The sequence below is a fragment of the Macaca nemestrina genome, chromosome 8 (genome assembly GCF_043159975.1).
Source record: "Macaca nemestrina isolate mMacNem1 chromosome 8, mMacNem.hap1, whole genome shotgun sequence".
In the NCBI taxonomy this organism is placed as follows: domain Eukaryota; kingdom Metazoa; phylum Chordata; class Mammalia; order Primates; family Cercopithecidae; genus Macaca; species Macaca nemestrina.
The window spans coordinates 122,930,584-122,945,902 of NC_092132.1; the positions used below are offsets into that span (position 1 = coordinate 122,930,584).

The 15,319-nt window shown below is 38.5% G+C and overlaps 1 long non-coding RNA gene across 1 annotated transcript in view; it reads right to left on the bottom strand.

The window, feature by feature from the left end:
- Positions 1-3,673: 3,673 nt before the first annotated feature.
- The window catches only part of LOC139355690 (uncharacterized), a 35,837-nt gene continuing 24,191 nt past the window's right edge, over positions 3,674-15,319 (bottom strand). The window contains exons 3-4 of the long non-coding RNA XR_011606552.1: positions 5,697-5,809; positions 3,674-3,745 (exon numbers count right to left, since the gene is read on the bottom strand). This is a non-coding gene — a long non-coding RNA (uncharacterized lncRNA). The remainder of the gene's footprint in view (positions 3,746-5,696; positions 5,810-15,319) is intronic.

Consider the following 15,319-nt stretch of genomic DNA (forward strand, 5'->3'; position numbering starts at 1 on the left):
GATTCCCCTCTGGAATTGGAGTCAAGATAAGCAGAGGAGGACATGGAGTAGAAATATATGAGGCAGTATAGAGAGGAGAATGAATTCCCTGAGTAATTCATCTATAAGTGTGCGGTATTGTTAAAACTTTATGTGATGACTGTATAGGGCATTCCGACCTGAATTTCCACTTCTCACCTCATTCAAGACTCTGCGGACTTTGAAGCTAAGGGTACTTCTAAAAATGAGTGAGAGGTACACATACAAACATTAGCCTACCTCAATTCCTACTTGATTAGTATCAGTATTGAGCCTCCTTCTCTTAAAAAGAGCAAATCCAAAGTATATGAGAAAATAGTGGTGTCCAAAATAAGTGAGTCATTGTTTAAAAAAAAAAAAGAGATGGAATATCTCCTTTTAAAATAAGGTACTCCAAAAATCAGAAGAAATGTTTAGAAAATATTAGATTCTCTTCTAAAAGTGTTCAAGAAGTCATGGCATCTCTGCAGCTGGGAAATACAAAGGAAGACTTAAATCAGAAAGATCTGAGTGAGGTCAACAAACATAATGCCAAACTAACAACTGGATGATGGCAGTAAGAAAGACATGCAGGAAATGAGTGATGGAGAAGATAAACTCAACAAATTCTCCCAGAATTAGCAGAAGATAAAGACATGAACAAAAGGAGGTAGAAGATACATAAAGAATAATTCTAGAAGGTGTTATCTCCCATAAGAGTATGCATCACAAAACAAAATAATAGAATCAATAATCAGAGAAATAACAAGAAAATTGTTCCCAATCTGAAATTTATACTAGAATAAAATTTTGAACGTATTTTTTGAGGCTGAGGAAAAACTTCATGAAAAGAAACTAGACAACCAGACTTACACAAGCTTAATCAGGTAGAAATATCAAATTTCAGAGATGAAAGAATCCCACAAGTACTCTGAAAAATATTTATTCTTCACAAAGGAATAAAAATCAGCATGAAAAATATTAGATTTTTCATAAAAGATTAATAATCATCCTGGCCATGCATTTGTTTTCCTTAATACAAAACACTAGAAGACACAGGAGTAACATTTCTAGAATTCTGCTGAAAAGAATATGGTATCCAAAAATTCTATACATTCTTAGACATGCTAGAACTCAAAATTGAATTCTCACATTATATGTCATTCTTAAATGAGCTTCTTGAAGATATTTTCCTCAACAGTAAAAGAATAAGACAGGCACCATGGCTCATGTCTATAATCCCAGCACTTTGGGAGGCCAAGGCAAGAGGATCACTTGAGCCTAGGATTTTGAGATCAACTTGGGCAACATGGTGAAAGCATGTCTGTACAAAAAAATAGAAAATCTTAGCTGTGCATGGTGGTGTACACTATAGTAACGGCTACTAAGGAGGCTAGGGTAGGAGGGCAGCTTGAGCCCAGGAGTTTAAAGCTGCAGTGAGCTATGATTGTGCCATTGTACACCAGTCTGGGTGACAGAGACCCCATCTCTACAAAAAATAAACAAAATTAGCCACACTCAGTGGTGCATACCTGTAGTCCTAGCTACTCAGGAGGCTAAGGCAGGAGGATCACCTGATCCCAGAAGTTCGAGGCTACAGTGAGCTATGATCACATCATTGCATTCCAGCCTGAATGACAGAGCAAGATTTGTCTCTAAATAAATAGTAAACATTTACAACTGAGATCACTGAAATGGCATTTTGAATCAATAGAGAGAGTTACAATCCAAAACAGTGTCTGGGTAGCATTCTCCAACCCATTCTTTCCAACCAACCATTAAATACTCACAAAGGCACACCCAAGAGAAAAAAGAAATGAAGCTCTCAAAAACTCTGAAATCTAACACTGACAGATAATTCAAAGCCAAAATGCAGGATAAATAAAAATTAATCATAAGACAGTAGAAGTTAAATTGAGGAAAATTCTACTTAAAATTCTATTCCTGACTTCACACAGCATCATTACATGAAATAGAAACAGATGCAAAAAAATTTAAATGTGTCCCCATACTCAAGGATCCAACACCTGTGCTAGCCAGAAAACAGGTTAATTATTTCTCTCCACATCTTAGATATTGCTGAGTTAGGCAAAAGGTGTAGTTTTTCATACAAACCATTGCATGATTTTTTTCCCACTATCTTTCCACATAGAAGGTTCTATGAAGTCTGGAGAACTAATGGGCAGAAAATAGAGAATAGAGCTTTCAGAGAGGTGTACTTTCCATTAAGAAGACAGCAATATATACAGAGGGAGAAAACAGCATCCTAATAACCACACATACCTCTCAAGAAGTAGAGGTTTTCCAGCACTTAGAAGAAGATAAAACCACAGTGGAACAAAAGAGCACTAGGAGTAGATTTGCTTACAAATGAGAATTAAACTGGGAACTGCACAAACCAACTAGCCTTTCAATTATGGATTTAAAGTACAAATTCCAAGATCACATCAATAGACCAAGGGCCACACACACACATTCTAACGAAAAATAAGTATAGAGGATCTTTGTTTGTCAAAAATATATTTTGTCAATCTTTGATTGGAAAAATATAAAATTGTAACAAATAAGAAATATAATGGGGTAAGTTAAATAGAGTCACTTCCAAAAAGTATATCTTTAAAAGTTTTCAGAAGGGAATTTTAGGAAACTATATGCTATTCTTTAAAGAAAACAGAATTATGAGTTTTTTTTAATGAATAAGGCGATAATGGAACAAGATTATTATAAGCAATAAGAAAGATTAGTTCAGATATGAAAAATATAAAAACAAGGAACCCAAGAAAACTAAACATGAGAGAAATAATTTCTTAATGTAAATTAATCAATATGGAGGATAATGAAAAAATAGATGGAGAAGAAATTCAAATCAAAACTGTGAAAGTCAAGCTCAAGAAGACATGTCAGCATAGAAAAGATATAAACAGATTAAAATAATTGGAGAAAATATGGATAATATACAAGATGAAGAAAAAGGAGACATCATATGGATAATAGTTGTTTCTGAAGAAGCCAGTAAAAAAGAAGAAATATAGTAAGTGAATCATTAGAAGAAAATCTAAATTTACAGAAATCCAGTATATATAAATCAAAAAAGATTGCTATCCCAAGAAAAATCAATAAGAAGAAATGTTATACCTAATGACATTGTCATAACATTTTTGAATTTTTGAATAGTAATAACAATAATAGTGATAGAATTCTTTTTTTTTTTTTTTTGAGACAGAGTCTCGCACTGTCACCCAGGCTGCAGTGCCATGGTGCGATCTCAGCTCACCGTGAGCTCCGCCTCTCAGGTTCATGCCATTCTCCTGCCTCAGCCTCCCAAGTAGCTGGGACAACAGGCGCCCACCACCACGCCTGGTTAATTTTTTCTATTTTTAGTAGAGATGGGGTTTTACCATGTTAGCCAGGATGGTCTCAATCTCCCAACCTTGTGATCTACCCGCCTCGGTCTTCCAAAGTGCTGGTATTACAGGTGTGAGCCACTGCGTCCAGCCAGAATTCTTTATTTAGCTACCTCTACCCATCACTTTGGGAAGCAGAAATGGGAGGATTACTTGAGGCCTGGAGTTCAAGACCAGCCTGGGAAACATAGTGAGACCCTACCTCTACAAAAGCAAAATTAATTAGCTGGATGTACTCACGAGGCTGAGGCAGGAGGGACACTTGAGTCTGGGAGTTCAAGGTTACAGTGAGCTATAATCATGCCACTGTACTCCAGCCTGGGCAACACAGCAAGACTCTGTCTCTAAAGCAGTAAAAACAAAACACAAAACCCCATAACTAAATGGAATAAAATTCAAGCTGTTATTCAAGTTCAAAGTAAAAAAAAAAGTCAGCTGTGCAACAGCTCAGAAAACATACTTCTCTTTTAAGAAATTACTCAAAGACATACTCCAACTGACTGAAAGAATAGAATTAACAGAGTCCCTTAAGATCAGTTAAAAACACATATTAAACCTAAGAAAAATATTAATGTCTGGGAATAAAATTGAATGCAAAGCAAAATATGTCCCCAAAGAGAAGATATATAACGTAAAAATAATATCATTAGTAAAATTATCAGTATCTAAATTACAAAAGAGTATCAGTGTAAAAGGCAGAATTCAGAGAAGAGAGTGAATATTGTGGAACTGGAGAAATAAAAATAAAAGTATCCTAAACTTCTTATGTCAAGGGGAAACACCCCCCAAAAAATGCTTGGAGCATCATGTTAAACATAGTTGAAAAAACGTTTGAGTAACCACCCATGGAATGGAAATGAAATATGTTTCCCAAACAAGTTTAGCAATATAACAGCAAGGAAGCCAGACAGGAAATAAAGAAACTTTAAGGAAGCATTTGTTTAATATATACATTTATTTTATAAATAATAAATAAATAATATTCTTTAATATAAATGCCTCAAAACAGAAGCATTTATTTAATATAAATTTAAAAAACAGAACACTAACTATAGCAAATATAAAAAATTTATGTCTATCCCAAACCTCAGAATGTGACCTTATTTGGCAATAGGGTCTTTGCAGATATGATTAGCTAAGATAAATTCATATTAAATTATCAGCTATAAGCGGGGTGCAGTGGTGCATGCCTGTAGCCCCAGCTACTCAGGAGGCTGAGGCAGGAGGATAACTTGAGTGCAGGAATGCTTGAGTCCAGCCTGATCAAGACTTTTATCTTCAGTGTGTGTGTGTGTGTGTAAATTACAACTATATATATTTCTAATATAAATATATGTGTTACATATATATATTTAAGCTACAACTTTGATGTTAGAAAAATGGGCACTATATATATTTCCCAATAAAGAAGCAAATGCTCTGTTATTTGATTACAAAATTGAGGAAATGGGGAGTCAAGTCTGTTTTTTATTATTTTAAGTTCTGGGATACATGTGCAGAACGTGCAGGTTTGTTACATAGGTATACATGTGCCGTGATAGTGCACCTATCAACCTGTCATCTAGGTTTTAAGCCCTGCCTGCAATATTTGTCGTAATGCCCTCCTTCCCCTTTCCCTCCACCCAACAGGCCCCCGTGTGTGAAGTTCCCCTCCCTGTGTCAATGTGTTCTCATTGTTCATCTCCCACTTATGAGTGAGAACATGCAGTGTCTGGTTTTCTGTTCCTGTGTTAGTTTGCTGAGAACGATGGTTTCCAGCTTCATCTATACTTCTGCAAAGGATAAGAACTCACTCTTTTTTATGGCTGCATAGTATTACATGGTATGTATGTGCCACATTTTCTTTAACCAGTCTATTATTGATGGGCATTTGGGTTGGTTGCAAGTCTTTGTTATTGTGAATAGTGCTGCAATAAACATACATGTGCATGTGTCTTCATAGAATTTATAATCCTTTGGGTATATACCCAGTAATGGGATTACTGGGTCAAATGGTATTTCTGGTTCTAGATCCCTGAGGAATCTCCACAATGGCGGAACTAATTTACACTCCCACCAATAGTGTAAAAGTGTTCCTATTTCTTGGGGAGTCAAGTCTTAAATATACAATTGAAGCAACTAAAACATGCTGAATCAAAATGATACTTGAAAAAAAGAAGAATGGACCTAGGTTTTTCAGTGAAAGAAAGAAAAATAAAACTGGTCAAATATTAACATCAGGTCAATAAATGCCATATGAAATACAACCAATTATAATAATAGCATACAAAATAATTCTAATAATGATACAACTACCATAAGTCTTGGCATTCCTTGGCTTGTCGATGTGTCATTTCAGTCTCTTCTGCCATCTTCACATGGTGTTCCTAACTATATGGACCTCTGTGTCTCTCTCTGTTTTCACTGGCCTATTAAAAAGACATCAGTCATTGGATTTAGGACCCATCCTAATCCATTATAACCTCATCTTAACTACAGTCATGCTTCACTTAACGACAGGGATACGTTCTGAGAAATGTGACTCAGGCGATTTCTTCGTTGAGTGAACATCATAGAGTGAACTCACACAAACCTAGAGAGTGCAGCCTTCTGCAGATGTACGCTATATGGTAGAGCCTATTGCTTCTAGGCTACAAACTGGTACAGCATGTTACTGTGCTGAATACTGTAGGCAATTACAACAAAACGGGAAGTATTTGTGAATCTAAACATAACCAAACATAGAAAAGGTACAGTAACAATACAGAGTAAAAGATAAAAAATAGTACACTTGTATAGTCCACTTACCACGAAAGGAGCTTACAAGACTGGAAGTCGCTCCGGGTGAGTCAGTGAGAGAGTGGTGAGTGTATGTAAAGCCTAGGACTTGACTGTACACTACTGTAGACTTTATAAACACTACGCCCTTAGGCTAGAACTACATTTATAGAAAATATTTTTCTATCTTAAATAACAAATTAAACTTAGTTTATTGTAACTTTTCAACTTTAAATTTTCTAAACTTTTTGACTCTTGAAATAACACATAAACACACCATACAGCTGTACAAAAATATTTTCTTCTTTCTTTATCGTCTTATTCTATAAGCTCTTTTCTGTTTTTAAGATGTTTTTTCCTTTACTTTTTAAATGTTTTTGTTAAAAACTAAGACATAAACACACACATCAGCCTAACCCCTACAGGGTTAGGATCACCAATAGCACTGCCTTCCGCCTCCACTTCTTGTCCCACTGGATGGTCTCCAGGGGATAAAACACACATGGTGCCGTCATCTCCTGTGATAACAATGCCCTATTCTGGGTACTCCTGAAAGATCTGCCTGAGGCTCTTCCTGAGAAGGTGTCACTTTTTTCAGGAATATGTTCATCATGGTTTCTTAGTTTGTTTCTTTTTTCATCATAGATTATCTGCCTGGGAGTAGATAATGCACCCTGGAGATTTCTCTCTATTAATGAAAACCTTTTGATGTTGAAGTCCATATTTTCAAACTTTTTAAGAAGCTTATTGAGGTCTGCAAAACTTCTGCTAAACCCTTCATGGTGAATTTTCTTGGGAGCTCTTCTTTTTCTTCTCCTGCAATTTTCTTTTCTCTTGCCTCTTCTTCAGCTATGCTTTCCTGTTCCATTGTAATCTTAGGGGACCACCGTCATATATGCAGTTGTCATTGACCAAAATGTCATTATGAGGTTCATGATGATGTATAAGAAGACTTTGCTCCGAAGAGACACAAGAACCCACTCTGTGCACCACAATACCCAAATGTTCACATCATTAACCCATTCTGCAGAATAGGAATCTTTAAGATGAAAACACACAATACTGCACCTAACCTTTACTTGGTTGATAATCAAGGTGGGGAGAGAAGCCAAGACTCCGATCACCTGTCGTGTAACAATTTTAAAACAGTGTCCCATTGCATATTAAACATCTCTATTGTACTGAAGTTCAGGAAACTAATTACAATCACTCTGGCTTTTGTGATTCATAAACCTAATGCTCTTTCAGCATCATTTTGACTGAGCAGATTTTCTAACCACAGTTTAATAGCAAATGGCATTTAAATAACAATCTCAAAAGTCTTTCCAACATCTCCAATTAAGGTGAAATAAATTGGCTCTTAAAATTAGAGGTTCTGCTTTTACAGGCTATGAGATATCTCACTGGTTTCTGATATCTTAACTACGAAGGAAAATTACAATTATTAATACTCCATATTCATCTTGCTCCTAGCTCATTAAAATATTTCTACTACAACTTAAGCAACCTGCCTGGTCACATACTTTAACTTAGATTATCCTCTCTTGGTTTGGCTTGGCTTTTATTCATTTTTTTAATTAGTAATTTTAGCTCTTATTAGGTTTCTGGGTAAAGCTATGAGATTTGGTTTTTTTAATCTCTGCAGTGATCAAGATTTTCACGTTACCATCACTAGTTGATATTTATTCAATTCTAGGCTCTGTTACAACAAACAAGAGACAAGTCTCCCCCATACCTTTATATTCTAAAAACAAAATAATCAGATCATTTTATAGTATCTCTGTGACTTTTTGGTGCTTGTAATTTATTAAGTGAACATAGTCCCTTATCCAAAATCAACTCTTTAGCAAAGACATCTCATTGATAAACCAGCAGGCTTGAGCTTTGATCCAGGGGACCCTGTTTGATTAGGCCTATACTTACTCCAAGTTTACCTCAGTCAATCTTTGTTTTTTCTTTAAAACAATATAAATGGAGTTCTTTCCTAAAGCTTTGAAAACAAAATAATTAGTTAGCACAAACCAAAGCAGCAACCCAGCCGGTTTATTTGAACATACTGATTTTATACACACACACAAGAGGCACATGTCTGCTGCTAATCTCTCTTCTGTAGGAAGGTTAATAATCTTTGCAGCCACATTCCATCAAAGCTATTTGCTACCTTCAAGCTCTCCAGGAGTACAACCTCTGTGCATGGAGTGACCAGGAATTAGAAGTCATTTGAAAATACAAGAAACTCGCACGCTGAGTTCTCTCTCTGTGTGCATTTTCTGCCAGATTCAACCCAGATTGATTTCCCTGCTGCTCCTCTGGCCTCTTCCCTATATGATCAGACATTAACTTTCTGATTCTCTCTTCTGTTTTTGGTTTTGTTTTTTTTTTTTTCTCTTTCCAGGTTTGTGTTGTTTTGTTTTGTTTTTGTTTTGAGATGGAGTCTTACTCTGTCACCAGGCTGGAGTGCAGTGGCGTGATCTCGGCTCACTGCAACCTCTGCCTCCCAGGTTCGAGTGATTCTCCTGCCTCAGCCTCCCAAGTAGCTGGGATTACAAGCACACACCACCACACCCAGCTAATTTTTGTATTTTTAGTAGAGAAGGGGTTTCATCATGTTGACCAGGATGGTCTCAATCTCTTGACCTTGTGATCTGCCTGCTCAGCCTCCCAAAGTGCTGGGATTACAGGTGCTTTTCCCAAGTTTTTACTTAGCTCTTATTCCGTCCTCACTTGTATTGTTTCCTACAGGCTGCTTATAATTCTTGACTGGTTCAACCTCCCAAGTTTCCACCATTTGGACATAGACTTTTACTTATGACCCAGCCATATCCATGTATCTCTTCCTGCTCCAGCACTTCTGAAGGCACGGACACTCTAACAGAAGGCCAGAGCCAGGATCCAGCTCTGCTCCTTATTCTCTATTTATTTCTTTTGTATCAGCATTTCCTGATTCTTTTTCATCTTTTTAAGTTCCTTAAAGATAGGTTCCCAACATTATACAGTTCCTGGCAGTATAATGGGATAGATATACAGATAACTGATAGATGATGGATGGACAAATGATAGACAGATGATAGATATAATAGAGATAGAGTGATAGATGGATTATTGGTAGATGATGGATGGATAAATGATAGGAAGAAGATAGATAGATAGATAGATAGATAGATAGATAGATAGATCGATCGATCGATCAAAATTTGAGAAAGGTCTGTTAATTTAGAAAGTTTATTTTGCGGGGGGACTGAGCAAGATGGCCGAATAGGAACAGCTCCAGTCTCCAACTCCCAGCGCGAGCGACACAGAAGACCGGCGATTTCTGCATTTTCAACTGAGGTACTGGGTTCATCTCACTGGGGAGTGCCGGACGATCGGTGCTGCTCAGCTGCTGCAGCCCGACGAGCGAGAGCTGAAGCAGGGCGAGGCATTGCCTCACCTGGGAAGCACAAGGGGGAAGGGAATCCCTTTTCCTAGCCAGGGGAACTGAGACACACAACACCTGGAAAATCGGGTAACTCCCACCCCAATACTGCGCTTTAAGCAAACAGGCACACCAGGAGATCATATCCCACACCTGGCCGGGAGGGTCCCACACCCACGGAGCCTCCCTCATTGCTAGCACAGCAGTCTGTGATCTACCGGCAAGGCAGCAGCGAGGCTGGGGGAGGGGCGCCCGCCATTGCTGAGGCTTAAGTAGGTAAACAAAGCTGCTGGGAAGCTCGAACTGGGTGGAGCTCACAGCAGCTCAAGGAAACCTGCCTGTCTCTGTAGACTCCACCTCTGGGGACAGGGCAATAGCAAACACAGCCGAAACCTCTGCAGATGCAAACGACTCTGTCTGACAGCTTTGAAGAGAGCAGTGGATCTCCCAACACGGAGGCTGAGATCTGAGAAGGGACAGACTCCCTGCTCAAGTGGGTCCCTGACCCCTGAGTAGCCTAACTGGGAGACATCCCCCACTAGGGGCAGTCTGACACCCCACACCTCACAGGGTGGAGTACACCCCTGAGAGGAAGCTTCCAAAGCAAGAATCAGACAGGTACACTCGCTGTTCAGAAATATTCTATCTTCTGCAGCCTCTGCTGCTGATACCCAGGCAAACAGGGTCTGGAGTGGACCTCAAGCAATCTCCAACAGACCTACAGCTGAGGGTCCTGACTGTTAGAAGGAAAACTATCGAACAGGAAGGACACCTACACCAAAACCCCATCAGTACATCACCATCATCAAAGACCAGAGGCAGATAAAACCACAAAGATGGGGAAAAAGCAGGGCAGAAAAGCTGGAAATTCAAAAAATAAGAGCGCATCTCCCCCGGCAAAGGAGCGCAGCTCATCGCCAGCAACGGATCAAAGCTGGACGGAGAATGACTTTGATGAGATGAGAGAAGAAGGCTTCAGTCCATCAAATTTCTCAGAGCTAAAGGAGGAATTACGTACCCAGCGCAAAGAAACTAAAAATCTTAAAAAAAAGTGGAAGAATTGATGGCTAGAGTAATTAATGCAGAGATGGTCATAAACGAAATGAAAGAGATGAAAACCATGACACGAGAAATACGTGACAAATGCACAAGCTTCAGTAACCTACTCGATCAACTGGAAGAAAGAGTATCTGCGATTGAGGATCAAATGAATGAAATGAAGCGAGAAGAGAAACCAAAAGAAAAAAGAAGAAAAAGAAATGAACAAAGCCTGCAAGAAGTATGGGATTATGTAAAAAGACCAAATCTACGTCTGATTGGGGTACCTGAAAGTGAGGGCGAAAATGGAACCAAGTTGGAAAACACTCTTCAGGATATCATCCAGGAGAACTTCCCCAACCTAGTAGGGCAGGCCAACATTCAAATCCAGGAAATACAGAGAACGCCACAAAGATACTCCTCGAGAAGAGCAACTCCAAGACACATAATTGCCAGATTTACCAAAGTTGAAATGAAGGAAAAAATCTTAAGGGCAGCCAGAGAGAAAGGTCGGGTTACCCACAAAGGGAAGCCCATCAGACTAACAGCAGATCTCTCAGCAGAAACTCTACAAGCCAGAAGAGAGTGGGGGCCAATATTCAACATTCTTAAAGAAAAGAATTTTCAACCCAGAATTTCATGTCCAGCCAAACTAAGTTTCATAAGTGAAGGAGAAATAAAATCCTTTACAGATAAGCAAATGCTTAGAGATTTTGTCACCACCAGGCCTGCTCTACAAGAGACCCTGAAGGAAGCACTAAACATGGAAAGGAACAACCGGTACCAGCCATTGCAAAAACATGCCAAAATGTAAAGACCATCGAGGCTAGGAAGAAACTGCATCAACTAACGAGCAAAATAACCAGTTAATATCATAATGGCAGGATCAAGTTCACACATAACAATCTTAACCTTAAAAGTAAATGGACTAAATGCTCCAATTAAGAGACACAGACTGGCAAACTGGATCAAGAGTCAAGACCCATCAGTCTGCTGTATTCAGGAGACCCATCTCACACGCAGAGACATACATAGGCTCAAAATAAAGGGATGGAGGAAGATTTACCAAGCAAATGGAGAACAAAAAAAAGCGGGGGTTGCAATACTAGTCTCTGATAAAACAGACTTTAAACCATCAAAGATCAAAAGAGACAAAGAAGGCCATTACATAATGGTAAAGGGATCAATTCAACAGGAAGAGCTAACTATCCTAAATATATATGCACCCAATACAGGAGCACCCAGATTCATAAAGCAAGTCCTTAGAGACTTACAAAGAGACTTAGACTCCCATACAATAACAATGGGAGACTTCAACACTCCACTGTCAACATTAGACAGATCAACGAGACAGAAAGTTAACAAGGATATCCAGGAATTGAACTCATCTCTGCAGCAAGCAGACCTCATAGACATCTATAGAACTCTCCACCCCAAATCAACAGAATATACATTCTTCTCAGCACCACATCGCACTTATTCCAAAATTGACCACATAATTGGAAGTAAAGCACTCCTCAGCAAATGTACAAGAACAGAAGTTATAACAAACTGTCTCTCAGACCACAGTGCAATCAAACTAGAACTGAGGACTAAGAAACTCAATCAAAACCGCTCAACTACATGGAAACGGAACAACCTGCTCCTGAATGACTACTGGGTACATAACGAAATGAAGGCAGAAATAAAGATGTTCTTTGAAACCAATGAGAACAAAGATACAACATACCAGAATCTCTGGGACACATTTAAAGCAGTGTGTAGAGGGAAATTTATAGCACTAAATGCCAACAAGAGAAAGCAGGGAAGATCTAAAATTGACACTCTAACATCACAATTAAAAGAACTAGAGAAGCAAGAGCAAACACATTCAGAAGCTAGCAGAAGGCAAGAAATAACTAAGATCAGAGCAGAAATGAAGGAGATAGAGACACAAAAAACTCTCCAAAAAATCAATGAATCCAGGAGTTGGTTTTTGAAAAGATCAACAAAATTGACAGACCGCTAGCAAGACTAATAAAGAAGAAAAGAGAGAAGAATCAAATCGACGCAATAAAAAATGATAAAGGGGATATCACCACCGACCCCACAGAAATACAAACTACCATCAGAGAATACTATAAACACCTCTACGCAAATAAACTAGAAAATCTAGAAGAAATGGATAATTTCCTGGACACTTACACTCTTTCAAGACTAAACCAGGAAGAAGTTGAATCCCTGAATAGACCAATAGCAGCCTCTGAAATTGAGGCAATAATTAATAGCCTACCAACCAAAAAAAGTCCAGGACCAGATGGATTCACAGCTGAATTCTACCAGAGGTACAAGGAGGAGCTGGTGCCATTCCTTCTGAAACTACTCCAATCAATAGAAAAAGAGGGAATCCTCCCTGACTCATTTGATGAGGTCAACATCATCCTGATACCAAAGCCTGGCAGAGAAACAACAAAAAAAGAGAATTTTAGACCAATATCCCTGATGAACATCGATGCAAAAATCCTCAATAAAATACTGGCAAACCAAATCCAGCAACATATCAAAAAGCTTATCCACCACGATCAAGTGGGCTTCATCCCTGGGATGCAAGGCTGGTTCAACATTCACAAATCAATAAACATAATCCAGCATATAAACAGAACCAAAGACAAGAACCACATGATTAGCTCAATAGATGCAGAAAAGGCTTTTGACAAAATTCAACAGCCCTTCATGCTAAAAATGCTCAATAAATTCGGTATTGATGGAACGTACCTCAAAATAATAAGAGCTATTTATGACAAACCCACAGCCAATATCATACTGAATGGGCAAAAACTGGAAAAATTCCCTTTGAAAACTGGCACAAGACAGGGATGCCCTCTCTCACCACTCATATTCAACATAGTGTTGGAAGTTCTGGCTAGGGCAATTAGGCAAGAGAAAGAAATCAAGGGTATTCAGTTAGGAAAAGAAGAAGTCAAATTGTCCCTGTTTGCAGATGACATGATTGTATATTTAGAAAACCCCATTGTCTCAGCCCAAAATCTCCTTAAGCTGATAAGCAACTTCAGCAATGTCTCAGGATACAAAATTAATGTGCAAAAATCACAAGCATTCTTATACACCAGTAACAGACAAACAGAGAGCCAAATCATGAATGAACTTCCATTCACAATTGCTTCAAAGAAAATAAAATACCTAGGAATCCAACTTACAAGGGATGTAAAGGACCTCTTCAAGGAGAACTACAAACCACTGCTCAGTGAAATAAAAGAGGACACAAACAAATGGAAGAACATACCATGCTCATGGATAGGAAGAATCAATCTAGTGAAAATGGCCATACTGCCCAAGGTAATTTATAGATTCAATGCCATCCCCATCAAGCTACCAATGAGTTTCTTCACAGAATTGGAAAAAACTGCTTTAAAGTTCATATGGAACCAAAAAAGAGCCCGCATCTCCAAGACAATCCTAAGTCAAAAGGACAAAGCTGGAGGCATCACGCTACCTGACTTCAAACTATACTACAAGGCTACAGTAACCAAAACAGCATGGTACTGGTACCAAAACAGAGATATAGACCAATGGAACAGAACAGAGTCCTCAGAAATAATACCACACATCTACAGCCATCTGATCTTTGACAAACCTGAGAGAAACAAGAAATGGGGAAAGGATTCCCTATTTAATAAATGGTGCTGGGAAAATTGGCTAGCCATAAGTAGAAAGCTGAAACAGGATCCTTTCCTTACTCCTTATACGAAAATTAATTCAAGATGGATTAGAGACTTAAATGTTAGACCTAATACCATAAAAATCCTAGAGGAAAACCTAGGTAGTACCATTCAGGACATAGGCATGGGCAAAGACTTCATGTCTAAAACACCAAAAGCAACGGCAGCAAAAGCCAAAATTGACAAATGGGATCTCATTAAACTAAAAAGCTTCTGCACAGCAAAAGAAACTACCATCAGAGTGAACAGGCAACCTACACAATGGGAGAAAATTTTTGCAATCTACTCATCTGACAAAGGGCTAATATCCAGAACCTACAAAGAACTCAAACAAATTTACAAGAAAAAAACAAACAACCCCATCAAAAAGTGGGCAAAGGATATGAACAGACATTTCTCAAAAGAAGACATTCATACAGCCAACAGACACATGAAAAAATGCTCATCATCACTGGCCATCAGAGAAATGCAAATCAAAACCACAATGAGATACCATCTCACACCAGTTAGAATGCCGATCATTAAAAAGTCAGGAAACAACAGGTGCTGGAGAGAATGTGGAGAAATAGGAACACTTTTACACTGTTGGTGGGATTGTAAACTAGTTCAACCATTATGGAAAACAGTATGGCGATTCCTCAAGGATCTAGAACTAGATGTACCATATGACCCAGCCATCCCATTACTGGGTATATACCCAAAGGATTATAAATTATGCTGCTACAAAGACACATGCACACGTATGTTTATTGCAGCACTCTTCACAATAGCAAAGACTTGGAATCAACCCAAATGTCCATCAGTGACAGATTGGATTAAGAAAATGTGGCACATATACACCATGGAATACTATGCAGCCATCAAAAAGGATGAGTTTGCGTCCTTTGTAGGAACATGGATGCAGCTGGAAACCATCATTCTTAGCAAACTATCACAAGAACAGAAAAGCAAACACCGCATGCTCTCACTCATAGGTGGGAACTGAACAA